At 30.2% G+C, this 21295-nt stretch overlaps 2 non-coding genes across 2 annotated transcripts; one reads left to right on the top strand and one right to left on the bottom strand.

The window, feature by feature from the left end:
* Positions 1-755: 755 nt before the first annotated feature.
* TRNAW-CCA (transfer RNA tryptophan (anticodon CCA)) lies at positions 756-829 on the bottom strand. The gene has a single exon. It is a non-coding gene; the product is annotated as a tRNA-Trp (tRNA).
* A 14673-nt stretch (positions 830-15502) lies between these two features.
* Positions 15503-15583, top strand: TRNAL-CAA (transfer RNA leucine (anticodon CAA)). Its single transcript has one exon. It is a non-coding gene; the product is annotated as a tRNA-Leu (tRNA).
* Positions 15584-21295: the final 5712 nt, after the last annotated feature.

Genomic DNA, 21295 nt, shown 5'->3' with positions numbered 1-21295 from the left:
ATTTGAAGTATATAAGTATAGCTAGCCTGCTTCTAACATAGCAATACAATTTTACTTAATATAGAAAAGGAGTAGGATCATTAATTAAATTACTACACAATTGGTATTTATTTTATAGGTGGGGATTTCATTTTTACTTTTTTTATAACAGAATATCTTTTTATTGTATATTCCTTCTATGTTTGTTGATAACATCATTATCAGATATTCAATACTAACTTTGTATCTATTTATTAAAACTATTTTTTCTACTCCTAAAGAATAAATTGAGGTAATTGCTTGACAAAAATACATATCAATCATTGTTTTTTTTTATTGATTTCTTCCATGCTTACTATAATTAGTTATTTTGGTATTTTATTAGTTTTGCTTATTTTCACCTCAGTCTTATTCATTGGGTTAAGTAGTATAGAACTTATTTGAAATAGAAAATAACCTGAATAGGAATTGAGATTCCAAGTCAATTTGAGGTACTATGTAGATTAGCTATTAACCCTTACCTATTCTTTTTCATAATAATAAAAATATGATTGAAGTTTTGTTATCCGAAATTGTGTTAGGTCTAATTCCTATAACTTTGGTTGGATTATTTGTAACTGCATATTTATAGTATCAACACAGGGATAAATTGGATATTTGATTTAGAAACATATTATGAATGGGTCTCCTACTGATTCTGAGGGACCAGATTCTATTAGCTTTTTCAGTCTAAGTGACAAGAAGATCGATTAGAAAAAAGAAAAAAAACACAGGATCACACTCTGTAGGATTTGAACCTACGACATTAGGTTTTGGAGACCTGCGTTCTACCAAACTGAACTAAGAGCGCTTTTTCTTCTTCTTCTCTTTTTCTTGAAAGAAAAGATTATTTCGATGTTTCATTGAATTAAATAACTATCACTCAACTTTTTACCTTTTTTATGGAAGATTTAGGATAAAAAAAGGGTAGGGATGATAGGATTTGAACTTGCGACATTTTGTACCCAAAACAAACACACTACCAAGCTACACTACATCCCTTTTAATTGTGAGTATTTTTTATTCAATATTTTATATTAAAAATATTGATTTTTTTTTTTCACATTTATCTACCTTCACACGTGAATAGATTGTATATACAAAAGATATAATGTAGAAAATGTCTATTTATTGACAGTACTTGATTACTTACTATTACATAGTTATTACTATCATATCATATTGTAAAAAAAAAAGAATTTGTACCAAATACAAATATCTGTTTGCAGATAGTCGTAAAATATGGGTGTAGTTGACCATATGAGATATCTATCATTCTTGAGAAGGAGAAATTATGAACAATGCAAGATATAAAAACATATCTTTCCACAGCGCCTGTGTTAGCTCCTTTATGCATCATTTTTTCCTAGATGCTTTGAATTTTCCCTTTTCTTGACTTTCATTTTTTTTGCTTTCCTACGAACCCAAAATAAAAAAATGATGTTAGATTCATTTCCTTTTCTTATTGGATAAAGAAAATTTTAGAAGGTGAGGGTGAAGTTAGGATTAAGATAAAAGTAAAAATATAGATCCAAAAGTTTCTCAAATAGTAAACTACTTGAAAATCTTAATTAAAGATTTTATTACGAGAATGAATTAAGTAATAACATCTTTAATCATTTTTAAGACAACTTCTATCCCTTTCTCTTTCTTCTCTTTTTTTTTCCAAATTGAAAAGAAGTAGATATAATACCAAAAGTAAGTTATATGGCCAAGGCTGGAAATGTAAGAATAACAATTACTTTAGAATGTACTAGTTGTACCCAAGACAGTGTTGAAAAAATCAACGGGTATTTTCAGATATATGACTCGAAAAAATCGCCACAATGCTCCTAATCGATTGGAATTAAAAAAAAAATTTCCTTCTTGTTACAAGCATACCATTCATGGAGAAATTGAAAAATAGTTTGAATCTAACATTTCTGCCTAGAAATAGAAATATATATTGAAGATATTTATTTCTTTATCTTTGTATATATATTAACAAGTCATTGTCAATATTTCTTTTCGAAATATTTTGGAACAAAATAAATAGTATTTGAAAGGTTCATAAAACAAACTATGAATAAAATGAAGCCATCTTTTCGAAATACATATAAACCATATTCTCAAAATAGATCTAATAAGTTTAGAAATAGATATAAATTGAGAAGTAGATATAAATTGTGAAGTAGATATAAATTGAGAAGTAGAGCTAAATTGAGAAGTAGATCTAAATTGAGAAATAGATCTAAGTCATCTTTTTGAAATGCATCTAAGCGATTTTCTCCAAATCAGCATTCTTTTCGAAGATATTTATCACCAATTCAACCTAGAGAGCAAATGGATTATAAAAATATTAGCTTAATTAGTCAATTTATTAGTGAGCAAGGAAAAATACTATCTCGTCGAAGGAATCGATTAATGTTGAAAAAACAACGCTTAATAGCTAGAGCTATTAAACAAGCTCATATTCTATCTTTGATACCCTTTCTTTCTTTCAATTCAAAAGTAATTAGAGCTTAAGACTCCTCCATTTAATTCGAGCTCGGATATCTAACAAAGATAGTGCAGATTTTTTTCTCTTTCTATAAATAAAATGAAAAGAATTTCATTATTCAAGTCATTCTGAATTCATTTTCCTATTGTCTTTAGTTTCCCGGAGAATTTCTCCAGGAGATTGGGTGTTACTATTTCATAATACAGGAATATTTTTGAGCATCATAGAGAAGCAATTATTATTTAATACAACTATTTGTGCAAGTGTTCTATGATTTGTAAGCAACTGCCTTTTGTATAAAAATTGTATAAATTTATTATAGGAGAATCTATTAGCACGGGATGTTGCATTAATCCGAGTAATCCACAAACAACGAAAATCTCTCTTCCACTTAATTCTATCTCGATGAGCAGAAACTAAAGCTCTCATTTTCTATTGGTTAGCAGTCCTAAAAAGTTTTGAATGGGCTCCTCGAGAGCTTGATACCAATGCAAGAATCTTTTTTCGATGTTTTTTTACGATATGCCCACATTTAACTCTGGTCATTGAAGTTGATTCTTCATAGATGACTAATCTCTTTTTTGATCAATCATTTTTTAAGTAATATAAAACTAATTTTTCTAATGTATAAAATATATGACTCCAATGGCTTTTTCTCTTCTAACCTTCCCAACCATAATTCCTTTCAGTTATGCACCTTCCAAGTAGGCAGGGGATTGGACCTTGCATTTAAGTAATCAAATTAATATATATACATATATATTATTATTTTCTTTTTCTCTTATGGATTTATTCATTTCTATGGTTATTTCTCTAATGGCAAGGTCCTCACTATATGCCAAAGCCCTAAGATATGAGATGAGGATTTGGTAACTTGTATATTTTACCATCTCTAGCTCTACTCTTCCCCCCCGAATTACAAAGACTCTAAAGATTTATAGATACAGTAATGACATCTGTTTGTGAGAGTTCGCAAGATAGCTAAACTTTTGTCCGTTCTCACAACAATATAAACATAATCTTTATGTTTTATAAAATTACTTTTTTTCCTCGCTCAATGGATTGATGACCATTTGCTACCAATGAGGAAGTTCTTTTCATCCTACGTAAAGGTGATTGGATTTGCATCAATTTAAACCATAAATTTCATTTTTCCCAATACAAGGAAACTAATAGATCTATACTTTTTCACAGAAGAAAACTATTGTTCAATTTCCTGGTCCGTTTTAGCTTTTGATCCAAACGAGTCACACATACACCCTAGCGCATACTCCCTTCCATTGAGGACATCCTCGAAGAGTAGGAGATTTTTCTCTTTTTCTTATTGGCTGTCTTGCATTTCTAATAAGTTGTTGAATAGTTGGCACTTTAATTCTATTTAGTGTTACTGGTTTGGACTATATCTAAACCATTATTAACTTCTGTATTGGATTCATATATACGTTTAATAGTAGCATCTTTAGTCAGAATGCTTTATTATGACATTAAGTTTTTTTCTTATGTAGAACCATACAGGTTCTATATTACCATTAGAAACAATGAATAGAGTGGTCATATAAAATATTATGTCCTATCTAACAAACTCAAAATTATTCTTCTATTGCAATCTAAGCAGCAAATGATGAACGTCTTTTTCTTCAATTAAAATGTGCAAGCAACAAAAAAGGACCCATAAATATTTCTTATTTTCTTCAAAAAAAAAAGAAAAAATGATAAAAGTGACTCATTATATCAATAACGAGATTCTTTAAAAGAGCTTTTTTCAGTGAGAAGAATGGGATGATAACAATGGGACCAATCTCGGACCTACCGATAGAACTCATAATGGAAAAAAAAAAACCAAGGGTTTTTATTCTTCTCTTAGCAAATGAAGAAGATCTCGAAAATAATACTATGTTGTCCAATCCCAAAAAAAGAATATGAGATTGGATAGCTTTTTTTTCGCTTTAATAATAAAAAAATTGATTTATTCAATATTTATTGTATTCAATATATTTGTCTATTTGTATTTAATAAATAGACAAATCAAATAATGAAGAATTATGTAAAGATTTTTCTATTTAATTTAATAATAGATAGAGAGTAGACAAAAAAAAATCATGAAGGATTATTATAACATCCAATTTGTCTTATAAATTAGAATTTGTATAATACCTATACAGCTTCTTATTTCTTTGAAAGAAGAAGATGATATGTAGCTTTTTTGATGTATGTAAATAAGTAAGTAAGTAAGTATGTAAGTAAGTATGTAATGAGTTTGAGTTTAATGAACATTCCAAAAGTTCCATATCTAGGGGATGGGAAAGGAGAAGAAGGAGAAGAAGGAGAAGACTACCAAAATGAAGAAGAATACCAAAACGAAGAAGACTACCAAAATAAAGAAGAATACCAAAACGAAGAAGAATACCAAAATGAAGAAGAATACCAAAACAAAGAAGAATACCAAAACCCAGAAGACTACCAAAATGAAGAAAACCCAAACCTAGAAGAAGAAAAACCAAACCCAGAAGAAAAAAAAACCAAAAGAAGAAAACCTCCAAGAAGAGGAAATGTGGGTGGAATTATATTATAGACTCTTTTTTGGAAGATACCTTTTTTAGGTAGAGCGCTAGAAAAACAACCTGCTGACCAAATAATGAAATGCATGATTTATTTAAATCAAGAAGATCAAACAAAAGACTTCATGTTTTTTATTTCCTGTTGAGGTGGAGGAATGCTACAGGGAGTAGCTATTTATGATGTTATGCAATTTGTAATAGGGGAGGTATCTATAGCAGGCTTCGGGTTAAATGCTTTAATGGGAGCTTTCCTTCTACATGGGGGGGTGTTTACTAAACGATTATTAAGTGAAAATGGTCATATGATGATTCATCAACCTCATATGTCTCCTTATGATCATTGTTGCCATGACGAATCTGGCTCCAATGCAAATTTTATGAACCTATTGTGGACTTATATTTTGGAAACTTATATAAGAAGGACAAGGCAAGAACCTGAACTAATTGCAAGTCTCTTAGAAAGAGATTTTTTTGGAACCAGGGGACGCAAAAGGTGTTTGTCTTATCGATGAAATAGGCATAGAAGGAATGTCAAATCTATGGTCTTTTTATGGCAATTATGATGACCATAAAATGGGTTCTGGCAATGATGATATCTATGATCATATCTATCAAATTGGTCAGGACAATGATTATAGTGAGGATAACTATGAAATTGGTCATGATGATGACAATGAAATTAGTCATGATGATGACCATGAAATTGGTCATGACAATCATGAAAGTTTTCATCATCATCGTAAAGACCCCAAGGATCGTGAGTATCCTACTAGGCCTTCCTGGCCTGAGCAGCCTTTATCCCCTCAAAAGTTAGTTATGGGTTTCAAAGTAGAAGGATTTGAACCTACGACCTCCACCATCCCCAAGTGGCACGCTACCAAACTATGCCATACTCTGTTATAATGACCAACATCGAAGTTGGGATAACTAGGCTATTTTTCTATTAGCAGTCTCGCAAATAAAGATAGTTGAATATAGGTCAGATAGAATATATTAGATATATGAGAAAAAAAGCTGCCATGGTGAAATTGGTAGACACGCTGTTCTTAGGCAGCAGCGCTAGAGCATCTTGGTTCAAATCTGAGTGGCAGCATTAATGTTTAATAAGATACTATAGTTTAGTATCCCTTCCATATCTAATATCTATAGATATCTATTATATATGGAGTACCTATATAATAAATGACTATCATTGTTCATATCTATGTCAATATGATTTATTACATATCAATCGATTTTATCTTTTTCTTATGAAATGAATCCTATATTAAAAAATAAATGGGTTTATTATGATATTTATAACTCTAGAACATATATTAGCTCATGTCTCTTTTTCTCTTACTTTTGTGATTACTCTTATTTATTCGGGAACCTTAATTTATAAAAGTGAAAAACTAAGTAATTCAAGAGGAAAGGGCATGATAGTGACATGTATTTATATAACGGGAGTATTAGTTTCCCATTCGCTCTATTCGGGGCATTTACCATTAAGTAATTTTTATGAGTCATTCATGTTCCTTTCATGGACTTCCTCCATGATTCATATAGTTATACAAATACGGGGCCAGTATGCTTGGTGGTTAGGTGCAATCACCGTGCCAAGTGCTATGTTAACTCATGGTTTTGCTACTTTAGGTCTTCTGGATAAAATGCAAGAATCTGCAATGTTAGTACCTACTTTACAATCTCATTGGTTAATGATGCATGTAAGTATGATATTGCTCAGTTATGCAACTCTTTTATGTGGATCCCTATCATCCATATCTTTATTGGTCATTGCGTCCCAAATAAATCAAAAGATTTTTCTTAATGTGAAAAATTCCTTTTTCTTCAATAAAAATTGGTATTCACATGACCAAGAAAAAAAAGAATTGAAACAGAATTTTTACCTTTCACTTAGAAATTATCATAAATGGGTGTTTACTAACCAATTAGATCAATTAAGTTATCATACTATTGGTCTAGGATTTTCTCTTTTAACTATAGGTATACTTTCTGGGGCAGTATGGGCCAATGAAGCATGAGGATCTTACTGGAGCTGGGATCCAAAAGAAACTTGTGCATTAATAACTTGGATTCTATTTGCAATATATTTACATACTAGAATAAACAGGGGTTGGAAAGGACAAAAACCGGTGATTGTTTCTTCTATAGGATTTATTCAAGTTCGGACATGTTATTTAGGCATTGATTTATTGGGAATAGGCTTACACAGCTATGGCTAGTTGCTTTAGTAAGTTACTAAAGCAACCAGCCATATAACTAATTTTTACCTTCTTGAAGACTTCCAATATTCAACTATACCTTGACATATCACATAAATTTGATATTCCTTTAAAGCATTTTTAAAAAAAGAAAAAAACTTTGTCCAACGACTGAAACATCTAGGTTTTTCTAGCTTAACTAATAGCCCATCTATTATATCTCTTAGGAAACTTAGAAAATTGATGAGTTTCACTCTAATTTCATTTATAAGGTTTGTTAGGAAACTCATAAAGTTGATACGTTGAGTTTCCAACTTATTTATGATCAGATCCATCAATTTTCTCAGTTTCTTTTTAAGCTTATTTAGAAATCTTTTCAATTTAAGTTTAAGTTTAGAAAAAAGTTCTCTCATTGATTTGATAATAAAATCTTTAAGCTAACTTATCCATTTGATAAGAAAAGCTCTAAGTTTAGAAAAAAGTTCTCTCATTGATTTGATAATAAAATCTTTAAGCGAACTTATTCGTTTGATAAGAAAAGCTCTAAGTTTAGACAAAAGTGAACCTATCCATCCCCTACTAGAATATCTAAGTGAACTTATTATTTTTCTGAGTATCGTAAGAAGCTCATTGTACAGGGAGGGGTCAGATGGAAGGGATGAACTTATGCTGCAAAAAGAGTCTTCTTTTTTATGGTTTACTTCCTTTAGAGCTTCATTTTGTCTAGCAACCGACGATTGTTTCATACCCAATAAACTTTTGGCATGATTTCCAAATTTTTTAACAATCTCTCTAATCGAAATAAAATTATGCTTTAGCCTTGGAAAATACAAATTATTTTGAATATGTTCCCAATGATCTATTTTAGGATACATGCGTACCCTCAACATAGCAGATTGACTACCATTATTGGTATTCCACCAAAATCTATTCATGCAAATAAGATCTTCGAATCGATAACAAGGCCAAAGAAAACATCTTATCTTTTGCCTTGTATCTATGATTAGATGTTCATTTTTTTTCATTAGACCTTGGTCATTTGGTATCTCTTGACTACTTAATCTTACACTCTCATCCAAATGGTTTTCCAGATTCAAAAGATTCAAAATTTGAAATTCTCTGCGATGTCTTGGAAGAAAAAGACCTTCGAAAATGAAAGAGCTTGAAATTTTTTCATTTATTCTTTGTCGTTGAGATCTATCAAAAAGATTGACATTAATCTTTTTCTTCTTTAGCTTGAATAAAAGACTTGCAATTTTATATACAAAGAATCGATCATCAAAGTACCTCGATACAAGTGGAATAGATCTTCGGGCTACCTCACAAAAAATTCTACGTATATCATTATGTTTCGGGAAGACACTTTTTAGACACAATATAGTATCCAAGAATTCCAAGTCAAGATCTCCGTTTTTGGCATATGGAAAAACTAAGTTAGCTACCGCAGTTTTGTTGCTTAATTTTTTCTTATCGAAAAAATGAGCTGCATGTCTAAACTTGGAAACCCAAGGAGTTAGCGGCAGTTTTTGGAGCTCGAATTTCATTCTCCAAGTATAAATATTTTTTGCCATTTCCTGATAGGCTAATTTTTATTTTTCTAATTGTGGTTCCACTACTTCTTCTCCCCTAAGTTTCATCTCCTCCTTTAACTCTTCCTTCCTTGCAAAGCATTTTGCCTCCCGTTGGAAGTGTTTCTATTCTTTCAGATATTCAGTTTTGGCAGTTCTGAAATCTATCTCTTGTTCATCAGCTTTCTTGGGTTTGGTCTTGGTTTTGGAAGGTTTGTCTACTTCCTATGTCTCATCCAATTTTGATTTAACCTAGTCCCATGCTTTCTTATCACCCTGTGACGCTTTCTTAGCATCTTGTCTCAAAAAAATCTCCTTTATTGCTATTCAGACTTCTTCTTTTTCTCTATTGATTTTATCAATATTTATTTTTGGATGATAAATATCATAGAAGTCTCGAACTAAAAAATCTCTCAATTTGTTTTATCTTTTTGAATTCGAAGATTTATGTTTTTGACTTAATGCCATCAATTTACATCTCCTCTCTTCTCTTTTTTCTCTTTTTCTTTTTGGGCAGCTATTTTTGCTAGTTGTCTAGCTCTCTATTCCTTGAGAAGTCTTTTCTTTGATTCCTGCCTTCTTTGCTTCTTATTTATTTCATCTTCTACTTTGAATGCGCTTGTCAATCTATCGACTTCTTCTGGAGAAGTAGCTGCCTCTAATTTTTTGCGTAATGTTTCTCTTATTTGAAGTCTCTCCTCTTTTCATTTTCTTCAAGCCTCCTTAATTTCTTGTTCAGCCATGACTTTTCTTTGCCTTTCCTCTTCTTTCTTTCAAAGACTCTCTATAACGAAATCATCAACATCAAAATCTTTTGATATTTGGATTTCTCAAAATTTCCACATTTTTTTAATCTGTCTTCTTATGATATTTGGAGGAAAAAAATCACCAAGTTAGTTTGCATTTTTTATTTTTTTTCTAATATCTAGGAACAACCAAAATTGGAATTTGTAATATTGACTTTTCTTGTAATATTTTTTTTAGTTTTCGTGCAAAATTTATCGAACAGTCATCTTTTTCTTTTTGGAAGAAAAAATTTTTTTCCAAGAAGAATCATTTTTCTTCTTCTTCCTCTTCTTCTTCTTGCAAAAATTGGGATTTTGAAAATTAGTAATAGCTTGATAATCCAGTTCCAGTATATATTGAATTGCGGGTGCATGATTATTCTCTTTCATATGATCTAGATAACTATATGCCAAAAGATCATATCTGTGATGTTTGATCCGGTTCTTGAGTCGTGCCATAAAAGTGGCAAAGTGCTTCTCTCCCAAAAATGATGCAAATTCAATCCATCCCAACCAGTTGCCAATAACATGTTTATGTTTTTTATTTCTGTGTGGAGCTATTTTGTAGCCAGCACACCATTTTAACCATTGCTTCCAATGGTTAATCGTTAACTCTCCAAGATTCTTGCAATCCAATATTCCTTGTGAGTCCAAAAATTCTTTCACATTTTTTATTATAAAAGGAGATGATTCTCTTGATTCTATCAGATCTTTGACATATAATCCTTTCATATTTCTTATTTCTTTCCATATTTGATGAAAAATGTACGCTTGGGAAATTTCTTTTCCTTGGCATTTGGATTCGACATTTTTGCTAATTGGATGATTGCTATTGGATTTTTTTTAATTGTTTCAAAACCTCTACTCAATTTCATGCAAAATTCCAAATTTGACTCGATCATATTGAACATACTTATTTTGAGATCAATAAGTAGCAATTTCACCCTAAAATGAATAACTTTCATAAAAATCAGCAATTTCTTCCTGATGAAGCGAAGACTTTTCTTTTGTGAACACAAATGCCAAATTTTGATTTGAATCCACTCTTTTTTCAATTTGGATTTTATGTTAGGAGAAGGTTGATCCATTCTCTATTTAAAATCAGCTTTCAATTTATTATAAATATCTAGATTGAAGCGATACTCTTCATTCATTTGGTTGATTCAATCATTCATTGTGATTGTCCAATCATCTAGATCTAGAAGATCCAAATTTTGTTCCATCTGAATTGAAAATGGTTCATCTTCATCTTCTACTATTTCTAAAGAAAATTGTATATTAGACGTAGGCCTAGTCTGAATAGTTTTTATTTCTTTCCTAGTATCTAGGTTGATTTTTGGCTCAAACTTTTCCTTTATCGTCTTTTGTATTTCATCTTTTTTCTTTATTATCTTTTGTATTTCATTTATCAATTCATGGATAGGTTCAATAATAGGTTTGTCCCAATTAGACGTATAATTCCAAATGCATTCACCAATAGGTTCCCAAAAAGAAGGTACATTTGGTGGATTACCAAAAGATGATTCAATTTATGTACCATAGATAGTTAAGTATCCTGTTATTTTTTTTCCAATGTTAGCAGAATTAGGTTCATACCAAGGTTTTAAGTGAAAAGGATGTACAATATTGATTTGAATACCTTCTTTGATGTAATCTTTTAGGAACTTTTTCGGGACATCTGGGTCCATCAATATATATCCATCATAACTACATTTGAGATATGATTCCTTTTCCATGTTTTTCCAATCTTGCTTCCATTCAGGAACTTGAAACAGTAAAGTACGACCAATATTTTTAGCCATTATCAAAGTAGGCAAATACAATTATTTCCTTAAATACATATGAGTAAACAAGAGAGCAGCTCTGACATAGTGAATCACTTTCCCATCGAAGGTTTTTTGTGTTCGGTGGCAACAATCTTCTTTTTGTCTTTCGCGTCTTTCCAAAAATTGTTCTCGAATCCTTAAGGATCTTGGAAATATTCTTTTTTTTTGTCCTTCTTAGGCATAGGTTTGTGATGTGATGACTTTTGAGTCATTGATTTTAGTCTCTCGAAAAGAATCGACTCTGGTCTCGATATCCAATGGTTGATTGCTGAAACTTTTCATCATTGAAAACAGATAGCTCCTTTTACCAAATCTTGACAAAAATCTCCTTCATAAGGATAACTAAAGACATATATATCTTTGGATACAAGATCCTCTTCTTCATCCCCCCCATTTTCCGCTTATTCTTGTTCAAGAGTTTCTTCTTCTTCAAGAGCTTTTTCTTTTAAAGGTTTACACAACCCTTTTTTTGTTGTTTCTAAGGCCTCATTCTTCTTTCATTCTTCCTCCTCTTCTTTCTTCTTTTCTTTCAGTTCCTTGAGCTTCTCAAAGGGCTTTATAATAAGTAACTATTGAGCTTTTTTTGGGCAAACTTTGAGACAATCTTTGACAGCTATAGGGTCGTGAACTCTAGATAATAGGGTAGAGGGAAATTTAGGAACAAAAAACTTGTTAAAATCTCAGATTTGAGGTTCGTAATCATCAAGACGGATTTTTTCTTGTTCTATTAATTTTCTATAAAGAACATAAAGTTCATGAAAATCTGCGAAATCCCTCATATCTTGCTCAGATTGTTCTTTTTCAAAGAAATATTCATCAAGATGAATATTTGATTTATCGCTCTTATGTTCTTTATCCTTAGTATGTTCCTTATTAGAAGAAGGTGGATCCTCTTCTAAAATATCTGTGAAATCCTTCAGAATATCCTTCTCTAATATTTCAATATCCATAGATAATCAATAGTTTGATAATTCGTCCGAATTAATAAATAAAAGTCGCTCATAAAGCAAACCCTGCTCGGTAGGAAGAACACTAAGAAGCAATTCCCATTTGGTACCCGTAGTTTCAAGAAAAATATGCAACAAATAATTTGTTAACATTTTTTTCTCACAAGAAGCAATGTCTTTTTCTATTCTTTCCTTTAAAGGCGTCGGGACCAATGTGTTGAAAACATATTCTAATGAAGAGAAATTTTTAGGATAAATTTTATCATATTTCTTCTTTAAGTCCTCCAAAGTAGATTCATCTAACCATTTCCTTCTATTCTGTTCTTCTAATAAGACCATTAAAATTTTATCTATCCACCATTTTGAAATAAGTTTGATTCGTGGTTGAATGATTCTTTCTTTATTTTTTGGTCAAATTAAAGAAAATAAAAGAAGTTGATTGGTAGAATCATCATTCTTATTGGTATAATCATGGTTCTTAGTGGTAGAATCCTAGTTCTTAGATTCTGACAGTTTCTCTTTTTGCTCTTTCAAGTATTCCTCTGAATGAAGCATCCAAGGTGACATAAATTTAAATTGATTTATTGACCCACAGAATGGCCCACTAAGTAAAGGATCATCAACTTTTGAAAGACGCTTTTTATCTTTTGTTTTTTTAAATCTAATTATCTTTTCAAGAATTTTGACAATAGGAGATCCATTGCTTAGAGCTCTCACCCTATTTTCAAGCTCTTTGCCTAAATAAGTTTTCCTCTCCCATTTTTTTTCTATCCATTCATCAAGGTGATCCTAATTTGAATCAAGACTTTGATCGCCCAAGTTTTCCATTTTGGCAAAAAAAGAGATACTTGGCAGAGCTGTGAAAGAATTTTTTTGATGGCTATCACTGAGACAAACATCAAAGAAATATTCAGCAACTTGGCTCCTCACAGGGCCACGTAGAATATAATCTCCTATACTCACGTATCAAAGGGCTTTGTTAAACTGATTAGAATCCAACACTATTAATGGCCACCTTTTTATTATAAAAGGTAATATTTTTTGTTTGTCAGCATGCAATATCAATTGATCAGATAAAAATTTCACAAGCATTCTAAAAGAAGAAGGCAAAGGAATGGACAGCTTATTAACATTCTCATCATTTTTTAAAATATTAATAGGAGTCTTAGGCTTGTGCTTTTTTTTTTTTTTTTTTCTTGATAGATGTCTTTAGCTTACTCCTAAAAGATTTTTTCTTATCAGATAACTCTAATGATAGTTTTTCAAGTTCTTCTTGAGGATCATGAATGAATGTCCTCAAATCATTCCACTCAGTAGCAATAAGAGAAGGATTCCTCCAGCAGCATGTTAGCATGGCATAGCCGAAGAAAATAATTTGAAAATTGAAGGCAACAAATTCTCCCTTTCTATCCCTTCTTAAGGGAACATCATTTTCCACCCGTGAACAAATTTTTTTTGTCATTTTTACAAAATGAATTTGTCCGCTCAACCATCTAGCTGCAGTACTCAGCAAAAATAAAAAATTTTATTTTTGCTATATCTGAATAGCATCAGATTGATTAATTGGGTATAGATAGATTTACCGAAAAGGGCAGGGTTTAGCAGTTGTAAAGAGACTCCAATAAAGAATTCTACTGCCGGATTTTGAAGCCAAGGGTGTCTCCAAATCAAAGCTCTTTGAAAAATAACAAAAAATAAAATGGGAACAAGCATGGTTGTCATCAAATGGGGTTTCCAAATACTTGCATAAATAGGCACTATGTATATGGATGAGAAGACCACTAGTTGTGCCACAAAAGAACCACTAAGAATCAAATTCCCTGGAGGAACAATTTTTCTGTTGTCAATGACTTTGTTTTTGAATTAACATCAATTGAATAAAATACATCTGGGCTGGGCCAATTGGTAATGTTGCTAAAAAACCATAATAAACTCCAAATAATAGAATCGGTGTGGATCTTTCAACCCACAGTATGATATAATGGAACATAGTCTCTTTTCCTTCTATCCTTAGGCTATATTAGTTATTGATAATTAATAGAATAGAAAATGGAATAGAAATTTTTTTTTATTCATTCATGAGACTATGATTTTAACGTTATTAACATAACATTCGGATCATTTTTTATTTAATATGACAATTTTTCTATAGAATTAGATTACTAACCTATTTCTATTTCATGGAATATTTAGAAACTGTCTTAGATAGATCATTAGATAACACTCCAAATCTATATACAGAGATTAATGACAACATCGAATCTACTCCCTAACTATATTACATAGATCAATATATTACCATAGATCATTTTTTGTATATGATAGCACTATAAGTATATGGTTACTTATCTCATATATGTGTCCTACCTGCCAAATCTTCTTCTATAAGTATATCATTACTTTACTAAGTATTATAAGTATATCATTACTTTACTAAGTATTCTAAGTATATCATTACTTTACTAAGCATTATAAGTATATCATTACTTTACTGAGTATTATAAGTAACATTACTTTACTGAGTATTATAAGTAACATTACTTTACTAAGTATTATAAGTATATTCATTACTTTACTAAGTATTATAAGTAACATTACTTTACTGGTTATTATAAGTATATCATTACTTTACTAAGTATTATAAGTATATTCATTACTTTATTGATTATTATAAGTAACATTACTTAATTAAGTATTATAAGTATATCATTACTTTACTAAGTGTTATAAGTATATCATTACTTATCTTATATATGTGTCCTACCTGTCGAATCTCCTTAATTAAGGGTTATTGGAATCTAATCATGGTGATTCTCAATCTTATGTTATGTTAATCAAGATATCCAAAATTGACTATTGACTTATTAATAGAAAATAAAACATATTTCTAAAGGTATCGTTCAACCATTTCATTTAATAAGCTAAATAGAATATTCTATCTGATCCACTTTCTCTTCCACTATTGAACTAAACTCACTTTATTATATCACAAAACAATGATATTGTGTTGTCAAACCGATCCACTTTCTCTTCCACTATTGAACTAAAATCACTCTATTATATGACAAAATAATTAGATTGTCAAGTATTCGATGAAATAGAATCAGCTTCTTGAATGCCTTGATGGTGAAATGGTAGACACGCGACACTCAAAATGTCGTGCTAAATAGCGTGGAGGTTCGAGTCCTCTTCAAGGCATACATATTCAATATTTCATTTAATAGTTATATTAGACATTATAATTAATGGAAATTGAATGAGTAATTCAATTGCCATTGTTCAAAAAATCAAGTCGAATTAATCGATAGTACTACTATTAAACTATATCAATTCGATTTTATTTTTTGGAAAATTTTTAAAGACAAAATTCAGACCGATCAAATTTGAACAAAATGAATGAAAGATCTAGGGCTTTTTTTTGTTATTTAATCCTTCTGCCAATAAACAATCAAATGCATTCGTAGAAAGCCATTTTTTTTTTAATAATGAATCGATCATTTGTTTAAATAACATTCTATTAGAGAAGAATAAATTTGATAAATATTCATAACTTTCGGATAGAGTTTTATAAGTAAGAGATTCATTAGATAATAAATCTATATTTTCCCTTTCTCCCTTGAGCAAACGTTGTTTAAATTTATCATCCCATGTTTTTTCACGGAACCAACGTTCACTTATTATCGATTGGGGATAAGGTAATACACATTTCAATCGGGTACCAATTTCTTGAAAGCGTTTGAAATTTTCAAAATTTTCTTTTTCTTCCATTTTAATATTAGGAGGTAAATCATCATCATTAGTCTGAATTTTGATTCCTAGGGCTATTTTTCTCACCTTTTTATGCTTTAGAATAGACTTTAACATTTTTTTAATACTGATATTTAGCTCTCTTGTTGAAGAATAAGTAAGATAAATGCTCTTCACAAGTTCTTTAGAAGCAAAAAGTTCTCTTCATTCAAAAGAAGAGTGCTTATTTAAAAAGTGATTACTCATGGGATCCCAAATAAATCGACGAGCTACACAGATTACTGGTGTATTTAAAGGTTTATACTCCATTGCATACTCTTCTGTGTCAAATTGATATATTCCCATCCTTTGACACTTTTTGTATAGTAATTTTGCTTCCTAGAAAGCAGCTGTCTTTCTTTCTATAATATCATCCTTCCCAGCATAAAGAGGCCGAAAGTCAAGGCTAGACATTAGAAATTTCTTCCAATATAAGCTAGAAAGACGAGTCGGTCTTTCTTGAAACCCTCCAAACAGGTGAAGATAATCCAATAATGGATTTTCTATTGTTATATCTTTTATATGCTCAAATTGATTGCTATGAACAAAACTAAAATGCTAGGTCCTAGAATCACAAACTATAGGAATTTCGTCCTCTTCTCCGTAGGAATTTCTTAATTCTTTAGATAAAACAATTTTATCTAGTATAGAAGATAATCCTTTTTGCATCATATCTTTTTTGAACTGAGGAGCAATTGTTATGTAATCAGAATTGCCCTGATATATTGCCAACGATGGAAATTCTTCCAGAAGACCCTATAAGAGACTCGAAGCTAGAATGAAATCATTTTCAATGAAAGGATCAAAAGGATTATTCCAATTCTCTCTATTTGATTATGATAAAAACCAACAATCTTGCGCTACTGATCCAGCCAAGCAACCCAAAATATGATAGAATACGGTGAACTCTTTCGCAATTGTTCCGGCAATTGAAGGTTCTAAATACCATTGATGCAAATAGTTTGCCCTTCGACCCTTGAAATCTAGATTAAGCCTTAGAGAATTTTTTAAATACGTTAGTTTATTCTGTATAATGGCTTTTCCTATCTTATAAGGAAGTCCTTGAAAAAATTCACTGAACTTCAGATTATATCATTGTCTATAGCTAAAGTATTTTGGCTCATGCTAATTAGAAATATTTCATTAGCAAGTTTTGCTAGATCTTTCGTAGTAAAGCCTTTGGTAGTTAACCCAAATTCATCATAGTAGTTCCATTCTTTTTTCAAGTAGAGCCCTTTGTTACGTAAAAGCAAAGGAAATTCTTTTTCTTGATATGGGGCATGCAACTTTTTAGTATTGATAAATGTATCGAATCTTCATTTACTACAAGGAGGACTTATTAGAATTGGATCAATTTTTTTTGGAATATCAGTTGAGGCAATAACAACAATATTTTGTTTGATGGTGGTTTCTTTTTCACCATCAATTGGATTATATGGATCCCCAAGGAGTTCTACCAATAATGCAATAAGATAAAAGTAATCATTCAGTTCATGAATGCTTGGAATCCATATGACGCAAGGAGACATCAATTTTTCCAATTTGAGTGCAAATACAAATTGGATTACTCTTCTCGCAAAATACTCTAGAGGGTTAGGATTCAAAAATCGATCATACAAAAACTTATGAGGTTTTTTATCATAGTACTCCTTCTCAGCTACGTCTTTTGGCCAGCCTGACCAGTTGAGAGACCTAAGGATATTTTCATGCTCAAGGTATGATTGTTTAGCTAAATATGTATACTCGGGTTCATAGTGAGATAGAATTTTTTGCTACCTCAAAAACTTTTAGGAGATATTCTTATTAAAGGTAAATAAGAATCTGTTGCTAAATTTTTAGCCAAGTAGGATCGTCCAATTTCCTTAGGCCCTATCAATAAAATTCGATTCGAAAAGGATGATACTAGGTAGAGTGGGTAAAATCTAACGTGGTCATATAAGAATGAGCAAATTGGGATGGAAGTCATCTTTTGATAAAAAGCAGTGAAGATCGGTATTTCTGCTAAAAACAATGAATTTAATTCGAAATTCACTAAGCCTATTCTATGAGTTAGGCCTCTCTGAATAAATTTAGCTAAATATTGAAAGTAAAGAAGTCCTAGCTGTTCTTTTTTTTCAAATTCATGAAATAAACCAATAGGGGGGGTTAATTTTGATTCGAATTGAGAGATTATTTCTTGTAATAAAAATAATCGATTTTCTCTCAAAAGAAAGTCATCCACTTCAAATTCATACAAAATTGTTTTTATAAGTGAGTGATATTCCTGGCATTCTCAAAAATGCCACCGCAACCATTTAATATTTTTGACATACCAAATTTTCAATAGTAGCGATAATCCTATATCATTAGGATCTGAGTCCAGCTCGATATAGTCCACAAATGTAAGCCAAGAACCATACCAATTTAAATTAGAAAAATTTCTAAGCCTTTTATAAGATCTAATCATTTCTCCTACTCTCTCAAAGAAGTAGGAATTATACTACAAAACTCTAATGAGATAGAAGTTCCTATAGAACTTAATCAACAATAAAGGAATTCTGGAGGAAATATAAAAGCAAAACCCAATTAAGATATAAAGAAAAATATTATATTCTCGAAAATTATGTATATATTTCCATACATCAAATGATATTGATAGATCCTTTCCCTGAAGTACTTGTCTAAATACTTCGGCATTTGTTTCTTGCAATATTTTGTCAATATTCCAGCGGGATAACATAAGATTGAATATGGGGAGAATTTGATCATTCAATATCGGGAGAATTTGATTATTTAATATAGGTAGAATTTGATCATTTAATATTATGAGAATTTGATCATTCAATATTGTGATAATTTGATCAATTTTATCTCTAAATTCTCACTTTAGAACTTTCCAAAATTGATGATAAAGTGCCCACAAAATATTCAAATTGTGATTCCAATTTTGCCTAATATTTCTAGGGATTGATACCAACTGATTAATATTATTTATTGGTATTTCTATTTCCAAAAAAAGAGTAAAAAATAGATTTTTAGTGTATTTCCACCCTGTGGAAGTAAAAAACCACAACCATGACTTATGTGTTTGAAACAAACCCCATTTCTCAAAAATAATATTTCTTTTTATTTGATCAAAAAGAATATTTATTTGATTTTGATTAAAAGAAATTATTCCAAAACACTTTAGTTTTGAAAATACTAACTTTAGTTTTTCTTTGTCAAAAAAGTCACCTATGGATTTGAATTCCATAAACTCACCTATGGCTTCGTCTTCCATAAAGTCACCTATAGTTTTGTCTTCTATTATATCTCTTTCTGTTCAACTATATTTTGCTTTTTCTGCAAATTGATTCATTCGCAAAGATATTCTGGACAATAGATCATCTTGATAAGATTGAGTTTGAATAAGATCTATGTTTGAACTAAAACTATTTTAGAATACTGGCTAGAGGTCTTTTCTTCTAAATCTGAACTATTTAAAAAAGGATAGCAAGATTTTTTGTTAAAATTGACAATTTTTAGGCTTATTAAAGGAGTTTTATAAATATCTTCAATCGAGAAATTGATATTTCTACGAATAATAGAATTCAATTTATCAAAGAAAATAGACGATTTATGCAAATCATGAATTAGCACTTTGTCACATAAATATTTATCCAATAATATATTGACTTGTGACTTTATGAGTGAGATAGTTTCTTCCTCTGAGTACACAGCTCTCATTTCGTTAATAGACAAAGAAACCAGATTGTTAGGAATGAAAACTAAATTTAATAATTGTCCATATGTTACATTCTTATTTTTGATATGAATCCTTCCCATGTAAGAAGCCAATCTTTTTTTATAAAAAGGACAAGGACAGTGTAAATAATCTAAAAATTCAAAGGTATTTGCTTTGTGAAAAGAAGCTCTCAATGAATTTTGATTAGAGAGTTTTAAAGGATTCAACCAATTGTCTTGATTGTCAAATATATTTGAAAGACCTGCGTTATTAAATAGTTCCAATAATTCCATGTAATATTTTCCATTATCAAAGACATCAATAATAAATTCAATTATCAGTTTTTTCTCATTTAATGTTTGTTTGGATTCAAGATTAGGAATTGATTTAGATTTTGTGCCATTTTCATTAAGCTTGTCCCAAACATTTTCATTAAGCTTGGCCCAGAGAATCTTCAAACGATTCATATTCTCTGAGATAAACTTATTAATCTAGTATAATAAAATTCATTGGGATCCCCAAACCAACCCCAATGTTGAATAGTTGATAATTCAATTGGATCTAACACTCTCTTTTTAAAATTGTTTTTTTTGGAAATGGACAAGAGATATTCTAATATTTGTTGAAAGTATTCGATCTTTTTGGATAATAAAAAAGTGTTTAAAAAAATTGGATTTCTAATCTGAACAGGTCAAAAAATAGGGTGATCCAAACATTCTTTCTGACACATTATCCAACTTGATGAATGCTGGTTAATTGCATCTTGCGTTACATTATTCAAATTGTGACTTAATGTTTTGAGAAAATAGATGAATTCAAAATAGTATTTATTCTTATTCAATACTTTTTGTAATTCTAAATAGTCTCTTTGTAATTCCATATATTATTTATGGAATTCCACATAGAAATATCCAAAATAATTATGTAATTCCAAATAGTATTCACCCAATACTTTTTGTGATTCCAATATATTCTTATTCACTACTTCATGTAACTCCAAAGAGTATTTATGGAATATGAAAGAGTATTTAGTCAATAATTCCAAATAGTATTCATGAAATACCAAAGAGTATTTATGGAATGCCTTATCTAATTCTAAATAGTATTTATTCAATACTTTATATAATTCCAAACAGTACTCATGAAATACCAAAGAGTATTTATGGAATGCCTTATCTAATTCTAAATAGTATTTATTCAATACTTTCTGTAATTCCAAATAGTATTTATTCTTATTCAATACTTTCTGTAATTCCAAAGAGTATTTTTGTAATTTCAAATAGTATTTATTCGTATTCAATACTTTCTGTAATTCCAAAGAGTATTTTTGTAATTTCAAATAGTATTTATTCATATTCAATACTTTATGTAATTCCAAAGAGTATTTATTCTTATTCAATACTTTCTGTAATTCCAAATAG

Source organism: Cupressus sempervirens, chromosome 8 (assembly GCF_028749045.1).
Source record: "Cupressus sempervirens isolate cs-2001-9-10 chromosome 8, ASM2874904v1, whole genome shotgun sequence".
Lineage (NCBI taxonomy): Eukaryota > Viridiplantae > Streptophyta > Pinopsida > Cupressales > Cupressaceae > Cupressus > Cupressus sempervirens.
This window is presented reverse-complemented; position numbering and strand designations above follow the sequence as displayed.